The sequence below is a fragment of the Ranitomeya imitator genome, chromosome 3, assembly GCF_032444005.1.
Source record: "Ranitomeya imitator isolate aRanImi1 chromosome 3, aRanImi1.pri, whole genome shotgun sequence".
Lineage (NCBI taxonomy): Eukaryota > Metazoa > Chordata > Amphibia > Anura > Dendrobatidae > Ranitomeya > Ranitomeya imitator.
This window is the reverse complement of record NC_091284.1, coordinates 412,257,622-412,280,029: the sequence shown is the minus strand read 5'-3', so window position 1 is coordinate 412,280,029 and position 22,408 is coordinate 412,257,622.

The following is a 22,408-nucleotide window of genomic DNA, read 5'->3' as shown; positions in this document are numbered from 1 at the left end:
ACGCTGTACCACGCTACGAGCTACCCAGTCGACACTTTTTTCCAGAAAAGCCATCCCAGCCCTCCACCAGCATGTTAAAGAGCGCATCGTCCATGCACTCAGGCAATCTGTGAGCACAAAGGTGCACCTGACAACAGATGCATGGACCAGTAGGCATGGCCAGGGACGTTACGTGTCCATCACGGCACACTGGGTAAATGTGGTGGATTCAGGGTCCACAGGGGACAGCAAGTTTGGGACAGTTCTGCCTAGCCCACGGTCTAGTAAACAGTTGTCTGTAGCCGTTCGCACCCCCTCCTCCTCCTCCTCCTCCTCCTCGTCCTCCTGCAGAAGCAAGAGCTCGTCCACAGACCGCAGTCGCACAAACACTCCATCCGCACCTGCCACTGTTGCACACCAGGTCTCCCATTATGGGGCAGCTACTGGCATACGTCAGCAGGCTGTATTGGCTATGAAGTGTTTGGGCGACAATAGACACACCGCGGAAGTTCTGTCCGAGTTCTTGCAGCAAGAAACGCAGTCGTGGCTGGGCACTGTAGATCTTGAGGCAGGCAAGGTAGTGAGTGATAACGGAAGGAATTTCATGGCTGCCATCTCCCTTTCCCAACTGAAACACATTCCTTGCCTGGCTCACACCTTAAACCTGGTGGTGCAGTGCTTCCTGAAAAGTTATCCGGGGTTATCCGACCTGCTCCTCAAAGTGCGTGGACTTTGCGCACATATCCGCCGTTCGCCTGTACACTCCAGCCGTATGCAGACCTATCAGCGTTCTTTGAACCTTCCCCAGCATCGCCTAATCATAGACGTTGCAACAAGGTGGAACTCAACACTGCACATGCTTCAGAGACTGTGCGAACAGAGGCGGGCTGTTATGTTTTTGTGGGAGGATACACATACACGGGCAGGCAGTAGGATGGCAGACATGGAGTTGTCAGGTGTGCAGTGGTCGAAGATTCAAGACATGTGTCAAGTCCTTCAGTGTTTTGAGGAATGCACACGGCTGGTTAGTGCAGACAACGCCATAATAAGCATGAGCATCCCCCTAATGCGTCTGCTGATGCAAAGTTTGACGCACATAAAGGATCAGGCGTCTGCACCAGAGGAAGAGGAAAGCCTTGATGACAGTCAGCGATTGTCTGGTCAGGGCAGTGTACATGACGAGGTACCGGGCGAAGAGGAGGTGGAGGATGAGGAGGATGATGGGGATGAGTATATTTTTAATGAGGAAGCTTTCCCGGGGGCACGGGAAATTGGTGGCGTGGCAAGGCCGGGTTCTGGTTTTTTGAGGGACACAAGTGACGTAGATTTGCCTGCAACTGCCCCTCAACCAAGCACAACCGCAGATTTGACAACGGGAACTTTGGCCCACATGGCGGATTATGCCTTGCGTATCCTCAAAAGGGACACACGCATTACAAAAATGATGAACGATGACGATTACTGGTTGGCCTGCCTCCTTGATCCTCGCTATAAAGGCAAATTGCAAAATATTATGCCACATGAGAACTTGGAACTAATATTAGCAACAAAACAATCAACTCTTGTTGACCGTTTGCTTCTGGCATTCCCTGCACACAGCGCCCGTGATCGTTCTCACACGAGCTCCAGGGGCCAGCAGACCAGAGGTGTTAGAGGGGCAGAAATCAGAAGTGGCGTTGGCCAGAGGGGTTTTCTGACCAGGTTGTGGAGTGATTTTTCTATGACCGCAGACAGGACAGGTACTGCAGCATCAATTCAAAGTGACAGGAGACAACATTTGTCCAGTATGGTTACAAACTATTTTTCATCCCTTATCGACGTTCTCCCTCAACCGTCATTCCCATTTGATTACTGGGCATCCAAATTAGACACCTGGCCAGAATTGGCAGAATATGCATTGCAGGAGCTTGCTTGCCCGGCAGCTAGTGTCCTATCAGAAAGAGTATTCAGTGCTGCAGGTTCAATACTAACAGAAAAAAGGACTCGTCTGGCTACCCAAAATGTAGATGATCTAACCTTCATTAAAATGAACCACAACTGGATTTCAAAATCTTTTGCCCCACCCTGCCCGGCTGACACCTAGCTTTCCTATGAAAAGGTCTTGCCTGTGGACTATTCTGAATGACTTTTCCAATCTCGTAATTTTCTTCACCTGATTGTCCAGCATACGACATGTTTCCACCTCACGAAATGGCCAAACTCCCCACACGGGGCCGTGCTATCGCCACTTTGCGCTTGGACCCTTGAGAGTGCTGTTTGTCTGAAGAGGTGGGTGTGGCCGCTTTTGGTCGACGGCACTGCCACTGGGTCCCTCATAGTACAATAAAGTGTCTCTGGCGGTGGTGGTGCGCACCCAACGTCAGACACACCGTTGTAATATGAGGGGCCCTGTGCCTGTAACGCCGGCCACAAGACAGTTCCCCCCCCAGCTCAAACAGTGCTCTACCACTAGCAAAATTATCTCTCACAGCTTCACCAATGTGTAGTCTAGGCGCTGACATCCTTCAATGCCTGGCACTGACAATACCATTGTTTTGACATTTTAGTTATGTTAGGCCTTCGAAGCCTGTCTGCGGTCCCTTCTTTCTACAACTACTACACTGACCAGGCCACTGCTGGCCGTGTTACCCTGGAACCAATTTAAAAGTGCCTACAGTCAGCCCAATTTTGTTATGTTAGGCCTTCGAAGACTGTCTGCCGTCACTCCTTCCACTAGACTTCCACTGACCATACACTGCTGCCCATGTACCCCTGGAACCAATTTAAAGTGCCTACAGCCAGCCCAATTTTGTTATGTTAGGCCTTCGAAGCCTGTCTGCGGTCACTCCTTCCACTAGACTTCCACTGACCAGACCACTGCTGCCCGTGTACCCCTGGAACCAATTTAAAAGTGCCTACAGCCAGCCCAAGTTTGTTATGTTAGGCCTTGGAAGCCTGTCTGCGGTCACTCCTTCCACTAGACTTCCACTGACCAGACCACTGCTGCCCGTGTACCCCTGGAACCAATTTAAAAGTGCCTACAGCCAGCCCAAGTTTGTTATGTTAGGCCTTGGAAGCCTGTCTGCGGTCACTCCTTCCACTAGACTTCCACTGACCAGACCACTGCTGCCCGTGTACCCCTGGAACCAATTTAAAATTGCCTACAGCCAGCCCAATTTTTTTATTTTAGGCCTTCGATGCCTGTCTGCGGTCCATTCTTTCAACTACTACTACACTGACCAGGTCACTGCTGCCCGTGTACCCCTGGAACCAATTTAAAATTGCCTACAGCCATGTGTTATTATTTTAGGCCTTCGATGCCTGTCTGCGGTCACTCCTTCCACTAGGCCTCCACTGACCACACCACTGCTGCCCGTGTACCCCTGGAACCAATTTAAAATTGCCTACAGCCAGCCCAATTTTTTTATTTTAGGCCTTCGATGCCTGTCTGCGGTCCATTCTTTCAACTACTACTACACTGACCAGGTCACTGCTGCCCGTGTACCCCTGGAACCAATTTAAAATTGCCTACAGCCAGCCCAATTTTTTTATTTTAGGCCTTCGATGCCTGTCTGCGGTCCATTCTTTCAACTACTACTACACTGACCAGGTCACTGCTGCCCGTGTACCCCTGGAACCAATTTAAAATTGCCTACAGCCATGTGTTATTATTTTAGGCCTTCGATGCCTGTCTGCGGTCACTCCTTCCACTAGGCCTCCACTGACCACACCACTGCTGCCCGTGTACCCCTGGAACCAATTTAAAATTGCCTACAGCCAGCCCAATTTTTTTATTTTAGGCCTTCGATGCCTGTCTGCGGTCCATTCTTTCAACTACTACTACACTGACCAGGTCACTGCTGCCCGTGTACCCCTGGAACCAATTTAAAATTGCCTACAGCCAGCCCAATTTTTTTATTTTAGGCCTTCGATGCCTGTCTGCGGTCCATTCTTTCAACTACTACTACACTGACCAGGTCACTGCTGCCCGTGTACCCCTGGAACCAATTTAAAATTGCCTACAGCCATGTGTTATTATTTTAGGCCTTCGATGCCTGTCTGCGGTCACTCCTTCCACTAGGCCTCCACTGACCACACCACTGCTGCCCGTGTACCCCTGGAACCAATTTAAAATTGCCTACAGCCAGCCCAATTTTTTTATTTTAGGCCTTCGATGCCTGTCTGCGGTCCATTCTTTCAACTACTACTACACTGACCAGGTCACTGCTGCCCGTGTACCCCTGGAACCAACATCAGAAAATATAAAAATAAGTATTTTGCTTATAAAAAAGAAAATACTGGTGAGATATCAAATGCAGACATTTTAACATTAAAAACAAACACACAACTAAAATCTGGTACAGTACTAAAAATGGCCACCAGCTACAATTACTTTCTCCTGCAAGTAGTTAACTGAAAGTTTTTTTAAATTGAAAACACACATATGGCATCCACCGAGTGTTGTCCTGTCGCGTCTTCTTTATATTATTGCCGAGAAGATGCAAAATAATGAAAATAATAAAATCATTAATTACCAAAATAATAGAGAAAGTCAACACCACATTGCAAATAAACATTCATTCCAAATAATGAAGCAGGGCGCGTCCGAGGGTGAGTATATACCTAATAAGAATCTAATCACCCTCGGACGCGCAATGCTTATTTCCAACAGCCTTCCTTCCTAAGAATCATCCCTTCCGTGGTGTAGAGAGACGTTGTGTTACACTCCAAGGTGTTCCCCAGGTTGCCTTTCCTGAGCTTCGATCTACCGGCTCTCGTTTAGTAGTTGTTGGAAACTACGCTGCATTAGGCCTTCAAATTGGGTATGGGGTGTAGAGAGATGGTGTGTTCCACTCCAAGGTGTTCCCCAGGTTGCCTTTCCTGAGCTTCGATCTTCCGGCTCTCGTTTAGTAGTTCTTGGAAACTACACTGCATTAGGCCTTCAAATTGGGTATGGGGTGTAGAGAGAGGGTGTGTTACACTCCAAGGTGTTCCCCAGGTTGCCTTTCCTGAGCTTCGATATTCCGGCTCTCGTTTAGTAGTTGTCGGAAACTACGCTGCATTAGGCCTACAAATTGGGTATGGGGTGTAGAGAGAGGGTGTGTTACACTCCAAGGTGTTCCCCAGGTTGCCTTTCCTGAGCTTCGATCTTCATGCTCTCGTTTAGTAGTTGTCGGAAACTACGCTGCATTAGGCCTACAAATTGGGTATGGGGTGTAGAGAGAGGGTTTGTTACACTCCAAGGTGTTCCCCAGGTTGCCTTTCCTGAGCTTCGATCTTCCGGCTCTCGTTTAGTAGTTGTTGGAAACTACGCTGCATTAGGCCTTCAAATTGGGTATGGGGTGTAGCGAGAGGGTGTGTTACACTCCAAGGTGTTCCCCAGGTTGCCTTTCCTGAGCTTCGATCTTCCGGCTCTCGTTTAGTAGTTCTTGGAAACTACACTGCATTAGACCTTCAAATTGGGTATGGGGTGTAGAGAGAGGGTGTGTTACACTCTAAGGTGTTCCCCAGGTTTCCTTGCCATTGCTTCGGTCTTCCGACTCTCGTTTAGTAGTTGTAGAAAAGTACACTGCATTAGGCCATACAAAATGGGTATGGGGTGGAGAGAGATGGTGTGTTACACTCCAAGGTGTTCCCCAGGTTGCCTTTCCTGAGCTTCTATCTTCAGGCTCTCATTAAATTGTGGTTAAATGGAACAACTGCATTTGGCGTACTAGTTGGTTTGGGGCCTACTATCGGTGTCTGCCACTCCTTGCTGTTCTCCTCCACTGAACAAAGCTGTGCCGCCTGTTTACTACGGTTGCCAATTTTGAACTGCATTTCGACTACTTACTGATTTGGCCCTACTCTCTGTGTCAGCCTCTCATTCCAGTTGTCCTCCACTGCAATGCCCCCTGGTTATTCCTGTGTTACCAATTTTGAACTGCATTTAGCCCACTTTCTTCTTTGGGCCTATATCTGTGTTTCCACTTCATCGTGCCCATTGCCCAGCCAGTGATAGATGAGTCTGCTGGTACATTGACCCATAACGCAACATTCCCCGTGCACGCTACACAACAACATTGTGACCCTGCTGAAAGTCAGGTTGCTCTTCCCGCATACCATACCACCTTACACGGGGACAAAGAGGAAGGTGCAGATGAAAGTGCAGGTTCCTTCATCAGGTGGGGGGAGGAATACTAGTTGGCGACGTCACTGGCACAGGGCCTCTCATAGTACGCAAAAGTGTTGCTGCCGGTGGGAGGCGCCCCCGCCGTGCAAACACACCGCTGTACTTTGAGGGGCCCTGTGCCAGTGCCAATGCCAACGAGTGGGCCCCCCCTGCTTGCTCAGGTTCACAGCACTTGCAAAGTTGAAATACTTACCTCTCCCTGCTCCACTGCCGTGACGTGGTCCAGATTTCCTGGGCCCACTAATTACTTGAACCAGCCCTACCCCCCACAACTTTAGCCAAATGACCCCCAATTTCAAATGCCTTCCAATTATTATAAGGTAAATTACGCTTGACAAGCTTCATTAAGAAGAATGGATGGTTTTGACATTAAAATGGGCACTCTAGGTGTTTTCCTGGCCCCCACTCACTGCCGACTATGCTGCCCCATTGACTTGCATTGGGTTTCGTGTTTCGGTCGATCCCGACTTTACGTCATAATCGGCCGATTTCACTCGACCCGACTTTGGACATAGTCGGGTTTCGCAAAACCCGGCTCGACTCTAAAAAGGTCAAGGTCGCTCAACTCTAGCAGAGACCTTTGTTCGTGTTCACATTACGTAATAACATGACAATGGTGCCAATTTTAAGTTTCAGCCGATGTGAAGGCATACCAGTTGGTGTTAGTGAATTCAAAAACTCAAGTGGGTATTGATCGAGGTCATCAGCTTCATCAGGATCGATGGAATCATCACTGATATATTCAGTATAGTCACTTATCAATAAATCCATGACTTGGGAATTGACTTTCTCAACGTCCTCATTTTTTGGACATAAAATTGCATGAGATGCAGCTGTATTTATACTTTCGGTGTCATTCACATCAATACAAAGATTATCTCCAAAAATTTCAATTATTATAGAGCCAGTACATACCATGTCTGGAGGAATTTCAATTACATCATCTCCAAGGTTATGTTCATTAGATAGTTCACCATTTCCCAGTTGAAGCAACCAACTGCTGTAGTGAGGATCAATGGAGCGCATGTTGTTAATAAGTGGCAGGCGAGTAAAATGTTGCCAGTGTTGTGAATATTTTATACAGCTCTCTACAACATCAGTTCTTGTCACATGAGGGATGACAGGAAGACATTGTCTAAAGTCGCCTCCAAAAACAATCACTTTACCTCCAAACGGTGTTTTTTCTTTGTGAGCTACATTTGTTGTCATGACATCACGTAAAACTCTATCAATGACATGCAATGCATATTTGCATAGCATTGTGCACTCATCAATAATAAAAAGTTTAGTGCTGTGCAAATCTTTTGCTGCATCGGTATCATTCTTAATCCTGGAAACAGATCTTTCATTCACAGGAATTGGAATCCCATAAAGAGAATGAATGGTTCGTCCACCTTGTAGCAAGTTGGCGGCAATTCCAGTAGTGGCAGCAGGTGACACAATGTCTCCTTGTCCTCTTAGCTGATGTAGGAGTAGATGATATAGGTACGTTTTTCCGCTGCCACCAGGACCATCAAGGAAAAAACACTTTGCTGTAGAATTAGTGTCTTCTAAAGCTTGAGTGATAGCATCAAAAGCAAAAAGTTGGTCCTCATTTAGAGTAGCTTTCATTTCAGCAGCTGCTGATAACTCATAATCTTTATCATACTGTGGGAGGAGGTGTTGTTTCTTGACTGGACGTGGCAAATTAAAATCAAATATAAGTTTTGCCATGAGCTTTAAGAACATGTTGGACATCTGTCATAGCATAGCCTTCACAATTGACACACTCCAGAGTGTCGGAGTGGTATGCATGGCAGTAGTCTTCTACAAAGTGTTCCTTAAATTCATCCCATAAGTCCCGAGGTTTAGCTGGAGGACCAAAAATACAAATGTAGGCAAACATGTCACGTAGCTCTGCTGGCATGTTGAGAATACTGGCATCAAGTAATGTATTTCTCCACAGACTATCATCAAATAGTAAGCCAAGAGCTAATGCCGCATCTTTGAAGGTTTCATGTGTGACTCCGTGTACAGTTTTTATGCTGTCAAAACTGGTTGCACCTTTCACATGTAACAATAACAATCTTAAATAGTAGCGTTCTTGGTCTTTCACACTGACAGTATACATTCGTCCAATCACAGAACCACCTGCTCGCTTTCTAACTTCCCAAGAACCTTCTTTCCAAACATAGTTTTCGGGAATTTCACGGTATAAATAAATATGAGCATGATTGTCGTTCTGATTAAGCTTGAAGTAGGCCATAAGTGTAGAATTTTGATGGAGCTTTTGTTTGATGTTTCCAATAGAGTCATCCTCATGAAAATAGAGTGGCTGAGAATGCGGTAGATGTACAGCAAGGCGAATGATGCTATGAGATTGTTTATGCATTGGATATGAGAATATTCGCCAAGCTGCCTCTGGTGCACTGACATATCTTGAATCCATGAATTGGTGTGTTTCATCATGTTGGATGTTAGTCTGGCAGATTTCAAGATTGGCTTTATCATGTCCTTTGTAGACGTATTTAAATAAATATTTCACAGCCTGAATGGAACCACAAACTTCGACATTTACATGGCACTTGTATTTTAATAGCAGGAACGGATTATATGGAACCACCCACGAATTATCAATCATGTTAGAATGGTGTTGAAAAGATGGGCCAAAGTGTCTGCGGTAAGTAGGATAGGCGTCCTTAGCTATGATGGTTCTTGGTTGCAAATCTTTAGGGAAACCTTTTGTACACTTCCCCAGATCCATACAGGGAGAATTTGGGTTGTGTTCTCCACACGGACCATGAATCATATGTTGGAGAACAATTTTATGGAGCTGAGGGTAGTGGGTAGGATTGGGAATTTCAGCCCACACTGTATTGTCTATGTCCTCCTCAGTCCTTAATTTGGAGTTGCTGTCCAGAATAATCAAAATGTGAGCGTGTGGAAGGTCACGTTTTTGAAATTCAATTACATGAACCATAGCGCAAACTTTCCCAAATAATCCATTGTTAATGTCTTTTAAGAGTGCTTCCAGTTTTATTTTGAAAACACGTGCCACCAAATCAGGTCTATGTTCCACACGCTGCCAAGGTTCCAAATTCTCAGTAATCTCATTCCATTTCGGATTACAGGTCATGGTGATGAATAGATCAGGACGACCATATTTAGTCACAATAGCCATGGCATCCTGGTACCGCTGCTGCATATTCCTGGGACTGCCTTCAAACGAAGATGGTAAAATGACCGTTTTTCCAATGGGGATGCCCTTCTCAATGGATTTTTTCTGGAGATGTTCCTGGAGTACACAATAATCCTCTACTTTCAAATCCTTTTGGTGTTGACGGATATAATTTAGGCGATTTGCCTCGATTTTCACATAAGCATCCACTAAGTACTGCTGAGTGAGTTTGCCACCATTCAGGAGTGGATTAAACTGATTACGGACAGACAGCACATAGCAGTAATATTGCAGTTGTGTAACTCTACGTGGACTTTGCCCTTGTTGCTTGAGGCCATCATGCCAGCCCTGGTCTCCGTAAGGGAAAAATAAAGGATAGAGTAAAGCATCTAATTTACTGTGTAGAATGCTGACCTGTTGTGTTCTTGGCGCCAAAGGATTTTTGGGGTCCGGTTGTAAATGTATTAAAATATCACGATTAAATGGTGGCTCTCCATTGTCATTTTCAAATACGACAGCAACTTCATTGACAGTTGGATTATTATATCGGCGAGGGTCTTGATTCTGATCTTGTTTAAGGGCCATGATGATATTTGGCATGAGAGTGCCATTAGCTTCAGCTTTAAGATGTTCTTCTTGTTCCACATCTCGTAACATTTTGTAGGCAGCAACATAGGGATTCACATTGTCTAACTGAAGAGCAATTATACTCATCAAAGTGGGATGACATTTTTGATTTTGTTCACAGTTTAAACGTTGTTCATTCGCGGTAGCGGTATCCAAAATATACAGTTGGGCATAAGCTGGAACTTGATCATCACTGGGATGTAGAGTTCCAGTACGATGATATATTTGTCCATGTATACGGAAACAGTAAGGGCCATGTCCAGGTGGAGGGGATATATTGGCACCCATGGAGGCGAAAGCAAATGAGCTGTTAATACTACGAATATTTTCCATGAGATTCTTACTGAACTCACTCTCCCCTGTCAGCAATCGTTTAAAGACCTCGGGATATTGGGGTATAGGTATATGCACTTTACTCTTGTGACAACACAGAGTAAAATTTTTATCTGCTGGTATCTCAGCATTAAAATTTAATGCTTCACAATGTTCACATAAATAGTTCATAGGACCACAGGAGTGTTCTACTATGGTACTGTCATCATTAGTAAAACCTGTAGGATGTTAAGGTACAGGTTGTGATAACGGAGCATTGGAATGTTTCTGTAAGCCAACATATATAAAGCGTGGACCTGGTAGAGGATCTTCACTGTCCACAGATTCAATCACTGAGGAGTTGGAAGGTGTATCGTGGTCAGAGTTTATTAATATGGAGGTGCAAGCGTTTTTTTTTGCGCCATTCACGGCGTGCACCAGCTGCATTTGGTAATGGTTTGTTTGTTGCCTTAGAAGAGTCAGGTGTGAAGCATGTCTTATAAGCAGACTTAACAGTGTGCAGGCGACGGCGTTTATCATTTGGAGTGTAAGTAGGACAGTGTTTGCGCTTACGTGCAGATTTACCAACGGTTAAAGGAGCTTCAAGCTGCACACATTCTATGAATGGAGACAAAGAAGCTGTATTGTGGGCAGAATCTATGACTGAGGACGTGGAAATATTATGTTTGCAACGTTGAGAGCGTGCAGAAGCAGCTTTATTACTTAATCGATTAGTTTTGTCCTCAAAAGACTCATTTGTAATGCGTTTATTGCAAGCAGCATTAACAGTGTCCAGGCGCTTATGTCTGTCCTCTGTAGTCTCGTTAGCACGCTGTTTGTGCTTACGTGCGGCATCGGCGGCTTTTCGCTCAGCGTCATTGGTATACTTATTATCAGACCTGATGTTACGTGCGCCATCAGCAGCTTTGGGCTCTGTGTCATTAGTATACTTAACAGTATCCAGGCGCTTGCATCTATCCTCTGTACTCTTGTTAACACGCTGTTTGCGCTTACGTGCGGCATCGGCGGCTTTTCGCTCTGCATCATTACCATACTTTATATCAGACCTGATCTTACGTGCGCCATCAGCAGCTTTGGACTCTGTGTCATTAGTATACTTAACAGTATCCAGGCGCTTGCATCTATCCTCTGTACTCTTGTTAACACGCTGTTTGCGCTTACGTCCGGCATCGGCGGCTTTTCACTCTGCATCATTACCATACTTTATATCAGACCTGATCTTATGTGAGCCATCATAAGCTTTGGACTCTGTGTCATTAGTATACTTAACAGTGTCCATGCGCTTGCATCTATCCTCTGTACTCTTGTTAGCACGCTGTTTGCGCTTACGTGCGGCATCGGCGTCTTTTTGCTCTGCATTATTAGTATACTTTCTATCAGACCTAATCTTACGTGCGCCATCAGCAGCTTTGGGCTCTGTGTCATTAGTATCCTTACTATTAGAGCTCATGTTGGCTAAGCTAAACAGCTTTAAGCGTGGTGGTGGCAAACAACAGGTTAATAAGAGGCAGTGTCAGGTAGTAGGAAAATAGCCAGTTAATAATAGGCAATAGTTCTTTGCAGGAATGCAGATATTAATAAATAGGCAGTTTTACATTGCAGAGAAATTGCTGGGCAATAATGGACAATGTCCTTATGTGGCAAATAATAGAGCAATATACCCAATGTGGCAAAGAAGAGGTTAATAAACGGCAGTCTCTCAGTATAACAGTCAGTGAATAATAGGCAGTATATGGAGAAAACACCAAACAAAAGTTCAAAATTGGTGTGAAAATGTCACTGAACCACTTCACAACTAAATATATATAGTTTTGGTAAATGGTATTATCATTTTTTTGACGAAATTCGGCAGGAGCTTGAAGAGCAACGTCACTGGGCCCGCCTCCACGCAGTAGAAACTTGCTATGAGGTAAAAATTCAAAAATCACACCAAAATGGTGGGCGGAGTGTGTCACAGTATGGCACGTTTCTGATTGGTCGCTCGCAGCAGGCGGCAACCAATCAGACACTGGACACTGTTGACGTCACTTATCTCCGGACATTAGCTCCGGACATTAGCTCCGGACATTAGCTCCGGACATTAGCTCCGGACAAAGCCACGGAAGTTGGCACAAATTGCAGGAAGTAGTATTCTAGGCAATTATATATTAGATTAATTGCAATACGGCTCAATTAAAATCGAAGAATTACAGAGAAAGTGTTGTACCACCTTTGATTAAGGACTCATGCTGACGAGAGTATAAATCGATTTTTGATAGGACGGCACATGGGCAGCACACATGATATTCAATAGGGCTGTTCAGATGCACAATTTTTCTTTCAGCCGCAATGTCCGTGAGAAAAAAATGGCAGTTTTCAATACTTTCTTCCAATACTAGGATGAGACTCACCCATTCAAGTCTAAGGCTGCTGTCACACTAGTAGTATTTGGTCAGTATTTTACATCAGTATTTGTAAGCCAAAACCAGGAGTGGGTGATAAATACAGAAGTGGTGCAAATGTTTCTATTATACTTTTCCTCTATTTGTTCCACTCCTGGTTTTGGCTACAAATACTGATGTAAAATACTGACCAAATACTGATAGTGTGACTGCAGCCTAAAGGTGTGTAAAGAAATTAGGTCTCAAACGGACCATCCACTTGGAATCTGTTTTTTTACCAACACATTTTTATTATAAACCTAGGAAACTGCATTTGATATTGTACATTTTTTTACAAAGTAAGCAAACTGTTTTCTTTTTTTCATTTTTTCCTCCATGAAAATTAGAAGAAAAATGTCAAGATGAAACTCGGACACTTTCTCATACGCTTCTTTGCAGAGTCGTTGTATAAGGAGTTCACAAAGCCCACAAACTATGGCATCTCCTGACATATAACTGTTTAAAAAAAAACAAACAAGAAAAATGCACTTATTTATAGCCATATTATCATAGGAAAGTATGTGAAATATTAGGAACTCCCTTTCATAACTCTAAACTTACAAATAAAAAACTGCTCAAAAACAGCAATTCTTCCACATTGTCCTCTTGTTGCGTTTTTTATTTTTTAATTCTAAACTACATGAGACTACAAAAAAATGAAATATTGACACAAATGAATGTAGAAATATGGAGACTAAAAGTAGATTTTGATTAGCAGAAAACGTTTAAGTATAAATGTGGTTGGCAGCGCTGCAAATCTATATCTCCATATTAACTTGACCTTCCCAAAGCAAAATAATTGTGTAATGCTGATAAACCCATTATTAAAAGCTTGATAAGTAATCATATTAAACTTTTTATGCAGCCAACCCATAGCTCATAAAGATACAGTATTAGTCAAAATATGTAAAACCTTAAGCATATGTGGACTATTTCTCCATTTTATCACTGTATGGCAGAAGGCTTGCATGAACTTCATTTGAGTTTGAAAGCTGAAACAGTATATACAAAATCATATGCTTTAGCTACAAAGTCTATAGAATGGCTTAAAGGTGACATAGTTATACCATGTTATAAACAGTACGGTAAAAGGGAAAGACAGATTGACTTCACCACATTAACCCCTTCACGCCGAGGCCAAATTTTTGCGTTTACAGGCAGGGTTTCAAAGGAGCTCCGTAATAACAAGCACATGGGTCATCAGCTGACCTCCGGCTGTCATGTCAACCATCGGCGAATGCGATCACGCCACAGGCGTGCTGATAAGTGGAGAAAATGACATGCGTGCACATTCGTGCATGTTAAATGCCATTGTCAGAGATTGACAGTAGCATTTAACAAGTTAACAATCACAGGCGGATCACTGCTCCACCCGCAACTGTTAGGGGCAGGTCCATACACGGCTCCATACATGCGCTTCCAACTTGTGCCGTACATGTACGGCGGATGTCATGAAGGGTAAAATTACTGTAAAAGCTCCATATCTCTTTGTGGGTTCCGACCTGCAGTGAGCCATAAAGAACATACGGAAAATTGGTACATCCCCTTGTAGAATGAAAGCAATTGTCTTTATTGTTCATCCATTGAAACGTTACGTCTGTTGTTTCAGTATAGACATCTCTGACATGTTTCCAGTGTTAATCATGCCCTTAGTCATAGAGATGATTTGTATGGATAAAGGCATGGTTATCGCCGGAAACACGTCAAAGATGTCTATAGTGAAACAACAGAAGTAATATTTTAATGGATGAACAATAAAGACCTTTGATTTTACTCTACAAGGAGATGTACAGTTTCTCGTTACATTCTTCATGTTGTAAATGTTACTTTATGCATGCTAAATGTGCTAATTTACATATAGTAAATGGGGAATATGCTCCTTTAAGCACGGATGTAGCTGTTCATGCTAACATAATAGTCCATTCTATATCTTTCTCAAGGTTTGTCTAACTTCCAGAGAACCATAGTCTGGTGCACCAGCCTTACTCACATTGTAGGTCTATGGGATTTGCCTTTTCTGTGATTAAAATGTCAAGTTTGATGCTAGTGTGAACAGAGCCTGAGAGTGTATTCCATAAATTACCAGTATAGTTTTTGGAGTTCTTTTAATAGAAAATCTAGGGATGTGTCTAATGTGATGTCATTCAGGAAGAGGGGTGTTCACTCTTTTATTATTTCAGAGCCTATAATTAGAGTGCCCCATAAATGTTTTATTTACAGAGAACTAAAATATTAACCCTCCCAGGTCCTGCCACAAACTATTCAAAATGCTGGAGGCTGCTGATTCAGACAAATGTCTAAACAGAGACTGAGCGGTTAGTATCCAGAAAGCAGATGTCTGTTTCTGTGCCTGGTAGCTGCTGTGATTTAACGCACGTCATTTTCGGGAGTAACTAAATGCCCATGAGGAAACATTTCAACACTACCTACAGCCATGAAGTCACCATACACTGCACATTCTCAACTTGCACAAGATCACTTCTGAAAGTGAAGGCAATTCTTACATTTATGATCTCTGTATTAATAATTGCAAATATGGATCAATTAAGTTACAATTTACTTAATAGTTCATACATGTATAATTATCAAGTACACTCGTTCCTGCTATAATTACCCCTCCCACAAAAAACTGCGACACAGTCAGTGTACCAGACAGAATATAACTCTAAAAATAATAATGCCTCATTGAAACTAATAATGCCCCCTTTGCGATACCTAGAGAGTAATAATGCCCTCTTTTTACTCCCAGGACAGTAATAATGATCTATGCACTCCTTTCAAAGTTATAATGCCCCAAGTGCCCCCTTCAAGTAATAACAACAGAGTGTTCACTTAAAGTAAAAATGCCCATGAAAAAAATAACTCCCTAAGTCCCCCCTTAAAAAGTAACAATGCTCTCTACAAACCCCAATTAAAGCTAATAATGCACCAGTTAAATAAAAAGGTACCCTGAGTGGCATAATACCACTCAGAATCAGCATATATAGTGGGGGAAATAAGTATTTGATCCCTTGCTAATTTTGTACGTTTGCCCACTGACCAGACATGATCAATCTATAATTTTAAGGGTAGGCTAATTTTAACATTGAGAGATAGAATATCAAAAATAAAATCCATAAATCACATTGTATAAATTATATAAATTTATTTGCATTTTTCAGTGAGAAATAACTATTTGATCCCCTACCAACCATTAAGAGTTCTAGCTCCTACAGACCAGTTAGACTCTCCTAATCAACTCGTTACCTGGATTACAGACAGCTGTCTCACATAGTCACCTTTATAAAAGATTCCTGTCCACAGACTCAACTAATCAGTCAAACTCTAACCTCTAAAACATGAGCAAGACCAAAGAGCTTTATAAGGATGTCAAGGACAAGATCATAGACCTGCATAAGGCTGGAATGGGCTACAAAACCATAAGTAAGAGAAGGAGACAACTGTTGGTGCAATAGTAAGAAAATGGAAGAAATACAAAATGACTGTTAATCGACATTGATCTTGGGCACCAAACCTCGTGGGGTATCCTTGATCATGAGGAAGGTGAGAGATCAGCTTAAAACTACACGGGGGAAACTTGTTAATGATCTCAAGGCAGCTGGGACCACAGTCACCAAGAAAACCAATGGCAACACATTACGCCGTAAATGTTTAAAATCCTGCAGTGCCCGCAAGGTCCCCCTGCTCAAGAAGGCACATGTGCAGGCCCATCTGAAGGCTGCCAATGAACACCTGGATGATTCTGGGAGTGATTGGGAGAAGGTGCTGTGGTCAGATGAGACAAAAATTGAGGTCTTTTGCATTAACTCAACTCGCCGTGTTTGGAGGACGAGAAATGCTGCCGATGACTCAAAGAACACTGTCCCCACTGTCAAGCATGGAGGTGGAAACCTTATGTTTTGGGGGTGTTTCTCTGCTAAGGGCACAGGACTGCTTCACTGCATCAATGGAAGAATGGATGGAGCCATGTACCGTAAAATCCTGAGTGACAACTTTCTTCCCTCCGCCAGGACATTAAAAATGGACCGTAGCTGGGTCTTCCAGCAAGACAATGACCCAAAACACACAGCTAAGGAAAAAAAGGAGTGGCTCAAAAAAGCACTTTAAGGTCATGGAGTGGTGTAGCGAATCCCCAGACCTTAATCCCATAGATAAATTCTGAAGGGAGTTGAAGCTCCGAGTTGCCAAGCGACAGCCTCAAAATCTTAATGATTTAGAGATGATCTGCAAAGAGGACTGGACCAAAATTCCTCTTAACATGTGCGCAAACCTCATCATAAACTACAAAAAATGTCTGACTGCTGTGCTTGCCAAGAAGGGTTTGGCCATTATTATGTCTTGTTTGGCAGAGGAATCAAATACTTATTTCTCACTGCAAAATGCACATAAATTTATACAACGATTTTATGGATTTTAATTTTGATATTTTATCTCTCAATGTTAAAATTAACCTACCCTTAAAATTATAGACTATTCATGTATTTGTCAGTGGGCAAGCTTACAAAAACAGCAAGGGATCAAATACCTATTTCCCCCACTGTATAGAAATTAATGGGCCCCATATCAAAAGTCCTAATTGACTCCCCCCAATACCCGAGAAAAAATATTGGTGGTATAGAGGGAGTCACAGTGCATAGATACAGTTTCAGAAGGGAATACCTCTCAATATTTGAAAGGTAGTATGAGGGACATATAGTGCGGCACTTACACAGTAGTTTTGCCTCTAAATATTCTCACCCACTAGGATTCTCCTATTGTGGTCGCCATAGAGCATGATGCTCTCAAAAATGCCCCCTCACATTCTGTGTGACTGCAGACTTATGAATTCCAAGGATTTGCAGGTTTCTGAGCTGAGACCGGAGGGTATGTATGCGTTATATATACTCTCGGCCAAAGCCGACTATTGGGCACAGCCTTGCTTCATACACTTGTTTTGAGCGAGGCCTCGCCTGACTAGTGATATGGCTGGCTGTCTAATGGGCATGGCCAACTAGAAAGCATAGTTGACTAGAGGGCATGGCCTCACTCCATGCAAGTGTATGGAGCAAGGCCACGTTCACTGGCCAGGCTCTGACTAGGAGTATGTATAACGCATACATAACCTCCGGTCCCAGCTCAAAACTGGTGAATCCCCGCAGTGCACAGTACATGAGCTGGGGGATTCATAAGTCTTCAGTCAAACAGAGTGACTGCAGACTTATTGATTTGGACCAGAAAAACACTTTAACTCAGGCTTTCAGCTAAAGCCCAAATTGGTAGAAAACTGATTATAGAAGGAGGCAACAAAGCAGAGCAATACTGAAATAATGTTCTAAGCATATTTTGTCACTTGTTTTGTTTGTTTTAAGCACTATTTACCCTCGAGTCTGCCCTGCTTATCCCCCTTTAAAAAACAACTTAAAAGAAATCAGTCAGCAGGTTGTTACCATTTAAAGGGAACCTGTTATCTGAATTTGGCGGGACTGGTTTTAGGTCATATGGGCAGAGTTTTCGGGTGTTTGATTCACCCTTTCCTTACCTGCTGGCTGCATGCTGGCTGCAATATTGGATTGAAGTTCATTCTCTGTCCTCCGTAGTAAACACCTGCGCAAGGCAATCATGCCATATTCTACTGTGCATGCGCAGTCGGAACTCTGCCCCCTCCTCCCCAGGATATAGAATGGGCAGTGGATGCGTTGAAAAACTGCCACCGCTGCCCACCTTGTGGCTAATTTTCACAACGTACGTCGGTACGTCGCGCCGACGCATTGTGACGGCCCTGTACCAACACAAGTGTGAAAGTAGCCTTAGAGATTAACATTACCAGACTAGCCCAGCAACCAAGGAGCTCTCTGTCTATGGATTTTGTACATGGAGAACCTGGTGTGGACGGGGTTAGCTTTCTCAGCTCTGCTTCATTCTAAGGCTGCCGTCACACTAGCAGTATTTGGTCAGTATTTTACCTCAGTATTTGTAAGCCAAAACCAGGAGTGGAACAATTAGAGGAAAAGTATAATAGAAACATATGCACCACTTCTGTATTTATCACCCACTCCTGGTTTTGGCTTACAAATACTGAGGTAAAATACTGACCAAATACTGCTAGTGTGACCGCAGCCTAAATCTAAAAGCTCTGATTGTGTCAGACCGGCTGCACCCAGTAATCTAAGTGATACATGGTTGGATTCAGCTTCACTTTGCCTTCAGCCTTCATCAAACTGCAATCAGATGAGGTAGCATAAACCTGCTGACAGGTTGCCTTTAATCCTTCATGACCTTTCCCTTTTTCTTATTTGCCTTTCTGCTTTTCACTCCCCTTCTTCCCAGAACTTTTATATTTTTCCACCAATATGGCCATGTTAGGGCTTGTTTTTTGCAGAACAAGTTGTACTTTTGAACATCACCATTGGTTTTACCATATCATGTACTCAAAAATGGGAAAAAAAATCCAAGTGCGGTGAAATTGCGAAAAAGTGCAATTCAACAACTTTTTTTGATTTTTTTTTACCATGCTCACCAAATGCTAAAACTGACCTGAATTTATGATTCTCCAGGTCATTACAAGTTCACTGACACCAAATATGGCTAGGTTCTCTTTTGTTTAAGTGCTGAAAAAAAAATCCATTGTTTGTTAAAAAAAATTGCCCCATTTTCCGAGACCCGTAGTGTCTCAATTTTTCATGATCTTGGGTTGGGTGAGGGCTTATTTATTTGCGCGCTGAGCTGACATTTTTATTGATGTCATTTTGGTGCAGATACAATCTTTTGCATTATTGCATTTATATGCAATGTCGTGGTGACCAAAAAAACATAATTCTGGCATTTTAACTTTTTTCTCGCTACGCCGTTTAGCGATCAGGTTAATTTTCTTTATTGATAGTTTGGGCAATTTTGAATGTGGCGGTACCAAATTCGTGTATGTTTGATTTGTTTTATTGTTTATTTTGAATGGAGCAAAAGGGGGGTGATTTAAACAGTTTTGATTTTTAAAAACTTTTTTTTAACTTTTGGCATACTTGAATAGTCCCCATGGCAGACTAGAAACTGCCATAACCCGATCGGTTCTGCTACATACAGGCAATTATCAGATCACCTGTATGTAGCAGAATTGCTGACCACCGGGCGCCACTCAAAGCAAGCCGCCAGTGACAACCATAGAGGTCTCCAGGATACCTTTGGTTGTCATGCCAACCCTTCGATGACCCGCGATCACGTGACGGGGGTCATCGATGGGCGGGTTTCTGGCCCGATAGCTTGAACCGCTCTGTGAATGCCGCTGTCAGAGTTTGAAAGCGGCATTTAATGGGTTAATAGCCGCGGGTGGATCGAGATTCCACCTGCGGCTGTTCCAGGTAGATGTCAGCTGTTCAAAACAACTGACATGTGCTGGGAAAGATGTGGGCTCACATCAAAGGGGGAGACAGACATGCACAGTACTAGGACTGTCGCAAAGAGGTTAAACTCAAACAATGCTGTTACTATAAAAATCACATTGAAATAATTTAACACAAAAGAACATGAATAAAAATCCACCATGAGGGTGAAATGACTGAAACATGATAATTAGAAATCAAACCATAATTGAAAATATAAACAAAAAGTCAGCCATGATTTTTTCTTAAAAGACACATGGGTGAAAATGTATTACACCAAATTAATGTAATGATAGATGCAAGAAAGCTAGAGAAAGCAGTATACTTTAAAGCGAATATATACAGTAGTTCCTGTTTTAGTTTCTGAACATTCCTGCATCAGTTTCGATAAGGCTCCAAGTAGAAACAGAATCTCCCAAAAAGGATTCATTCACCTGTCTGTGTATCATATAGTGACTGTCATCATGTTTACGTCTGGTGTTTTTTCTATTCCTGCCCCCCCCCAAAAAAAAAAAAATAAGAGGTGCCTGTTTTTGATTAAATTCATGGTTCAAATGCCATTCAAGTGAATGGGTTCATGAAAAAAAGAGGATAGCACTCAGATGTGATATGTGTGGCATCGAAAATGCTGTCCATTTCTTTAATTTTTCCTTGGAATTTTTTTTTTTTTTTTTTTTGCATACAAAAGAAACAGATGTCTGAATGAAATGTATGAAAATTGGATGCAGCACATGGGCACAAACAATGAAAATAAAAAATCTCAATGAGGCTTAAGGCTCACCAGAAGAAACAAGAGTACTTGGAGGAATCTCACGCAAACACGGAGAGAACATGCAAACTCCTTACAGATGCTGTCCTTGGTGGGATTTGAACCAAGGACCCCAGTGCAGTGCTAGCTACTGGCCATATTGTGGCCTCATGGACATACAACTGTATGCACATATTGTACACATCAAGACATTGCTTAGCACATTAAAAGTACTGTTCTGTACACACATACATTTGCACAAGATAATTGAAACTTTGTTTAGGACTTCCTTCTCTTCTATTGAACCACAACATAATTCACTTGCCACTTTGTCATTAGCCAAGTAGCTGTTCCAAGCTGATTTGCCATTTAACAGTCTGAAAAAGTGCTAATTGAGGAAAATAATAATTCAATGCACAATTATGTGCCCCAGCACACCACTGAGTCTTTTCAGTCTCGTGGAACGTATATTTTTCTTCCCATTCAAATTGCTCATGCAATGCATGGTTTATAAAGCATACCTGGTGGTAAATTGTCTTTTTGCACACACACACACACACGCACGCACGCACGCACGCACGCACGCACAATTTAGGTTTTGTTTCCAACTTTTTGGTAACCATGTGCCTTCAAATCTGTATAGAATTCCTCCCAGTAAATCTAAATTACATAAATAATGTAAAATTCGAAGCCATCAAGCTTGAGGGTGGGGTGGGTACAACTCATAACAAATCCACATAAGTAATATAGATTTCAATAACAAGGGAGTAGCTCCAATAATCTCTTCATGGAACACTTTGTTGGAATAAATAAAATTAAAAACTATTGGAGACATGGAGTTCTGAAATTCTGTATATATGAATATAAATGATTACTAAAAATTGTTTTTAATAATTTTACTCTAGAATGATAATTACATGTTTTGTCCTTTTGTTACATAAAATGATCATATGAATATCAACATTATACATCCATTCTGGTATGAATTTTCAAAATGTGTGCACCAACCTCAATCAGTCTAGGACCTCTGTTTAGTTTTGTTTACAGTTTTCATTGTAAATTCAGCTAACAGATCTACTACATTATTTCAAATATATTTTATTATCATTATGCAAAGATGCTTCCTATTAGGAAAACAATTTGCCCTTTGTAAGACATTCTTATATTACATCAACAATAGAGGCATTTTCATGACTGCTTATCGCCAAGATTGGTCCTTCTCTCTCATGACATCATAATCCCACCATACCAAATTCTCCATAAACCAAAACTTATTACTGAACAAATTAACACATGACCATTTTTTCTTTGGATAAATTGGCCACAGTGGCCGTTTATTAGGGGGCCTGTCAGGGAGTCACAAAAACATTGAACTTTAGGAAGGCAAAGTTTGAACAGCTTAGAGATGCCCTTAATCTGGTAGACTGGGACAATATCCTCAGAAATGAGAATACAGATAATAAATGGGAAATGTTTAAGAACATCCTAAATAGGCAGTGTAAGCGGTTTATACCTTGTGGGAATAAAAGGACTAGAAATAGGAACAACCCAATGTGGCTAAACAAAGAAGTAAGGCAGGCAATTAACAGTAAAAAGAAAGCATTTGCACTACTAAAGCAGGATGGCACCACTGAAGCTCTA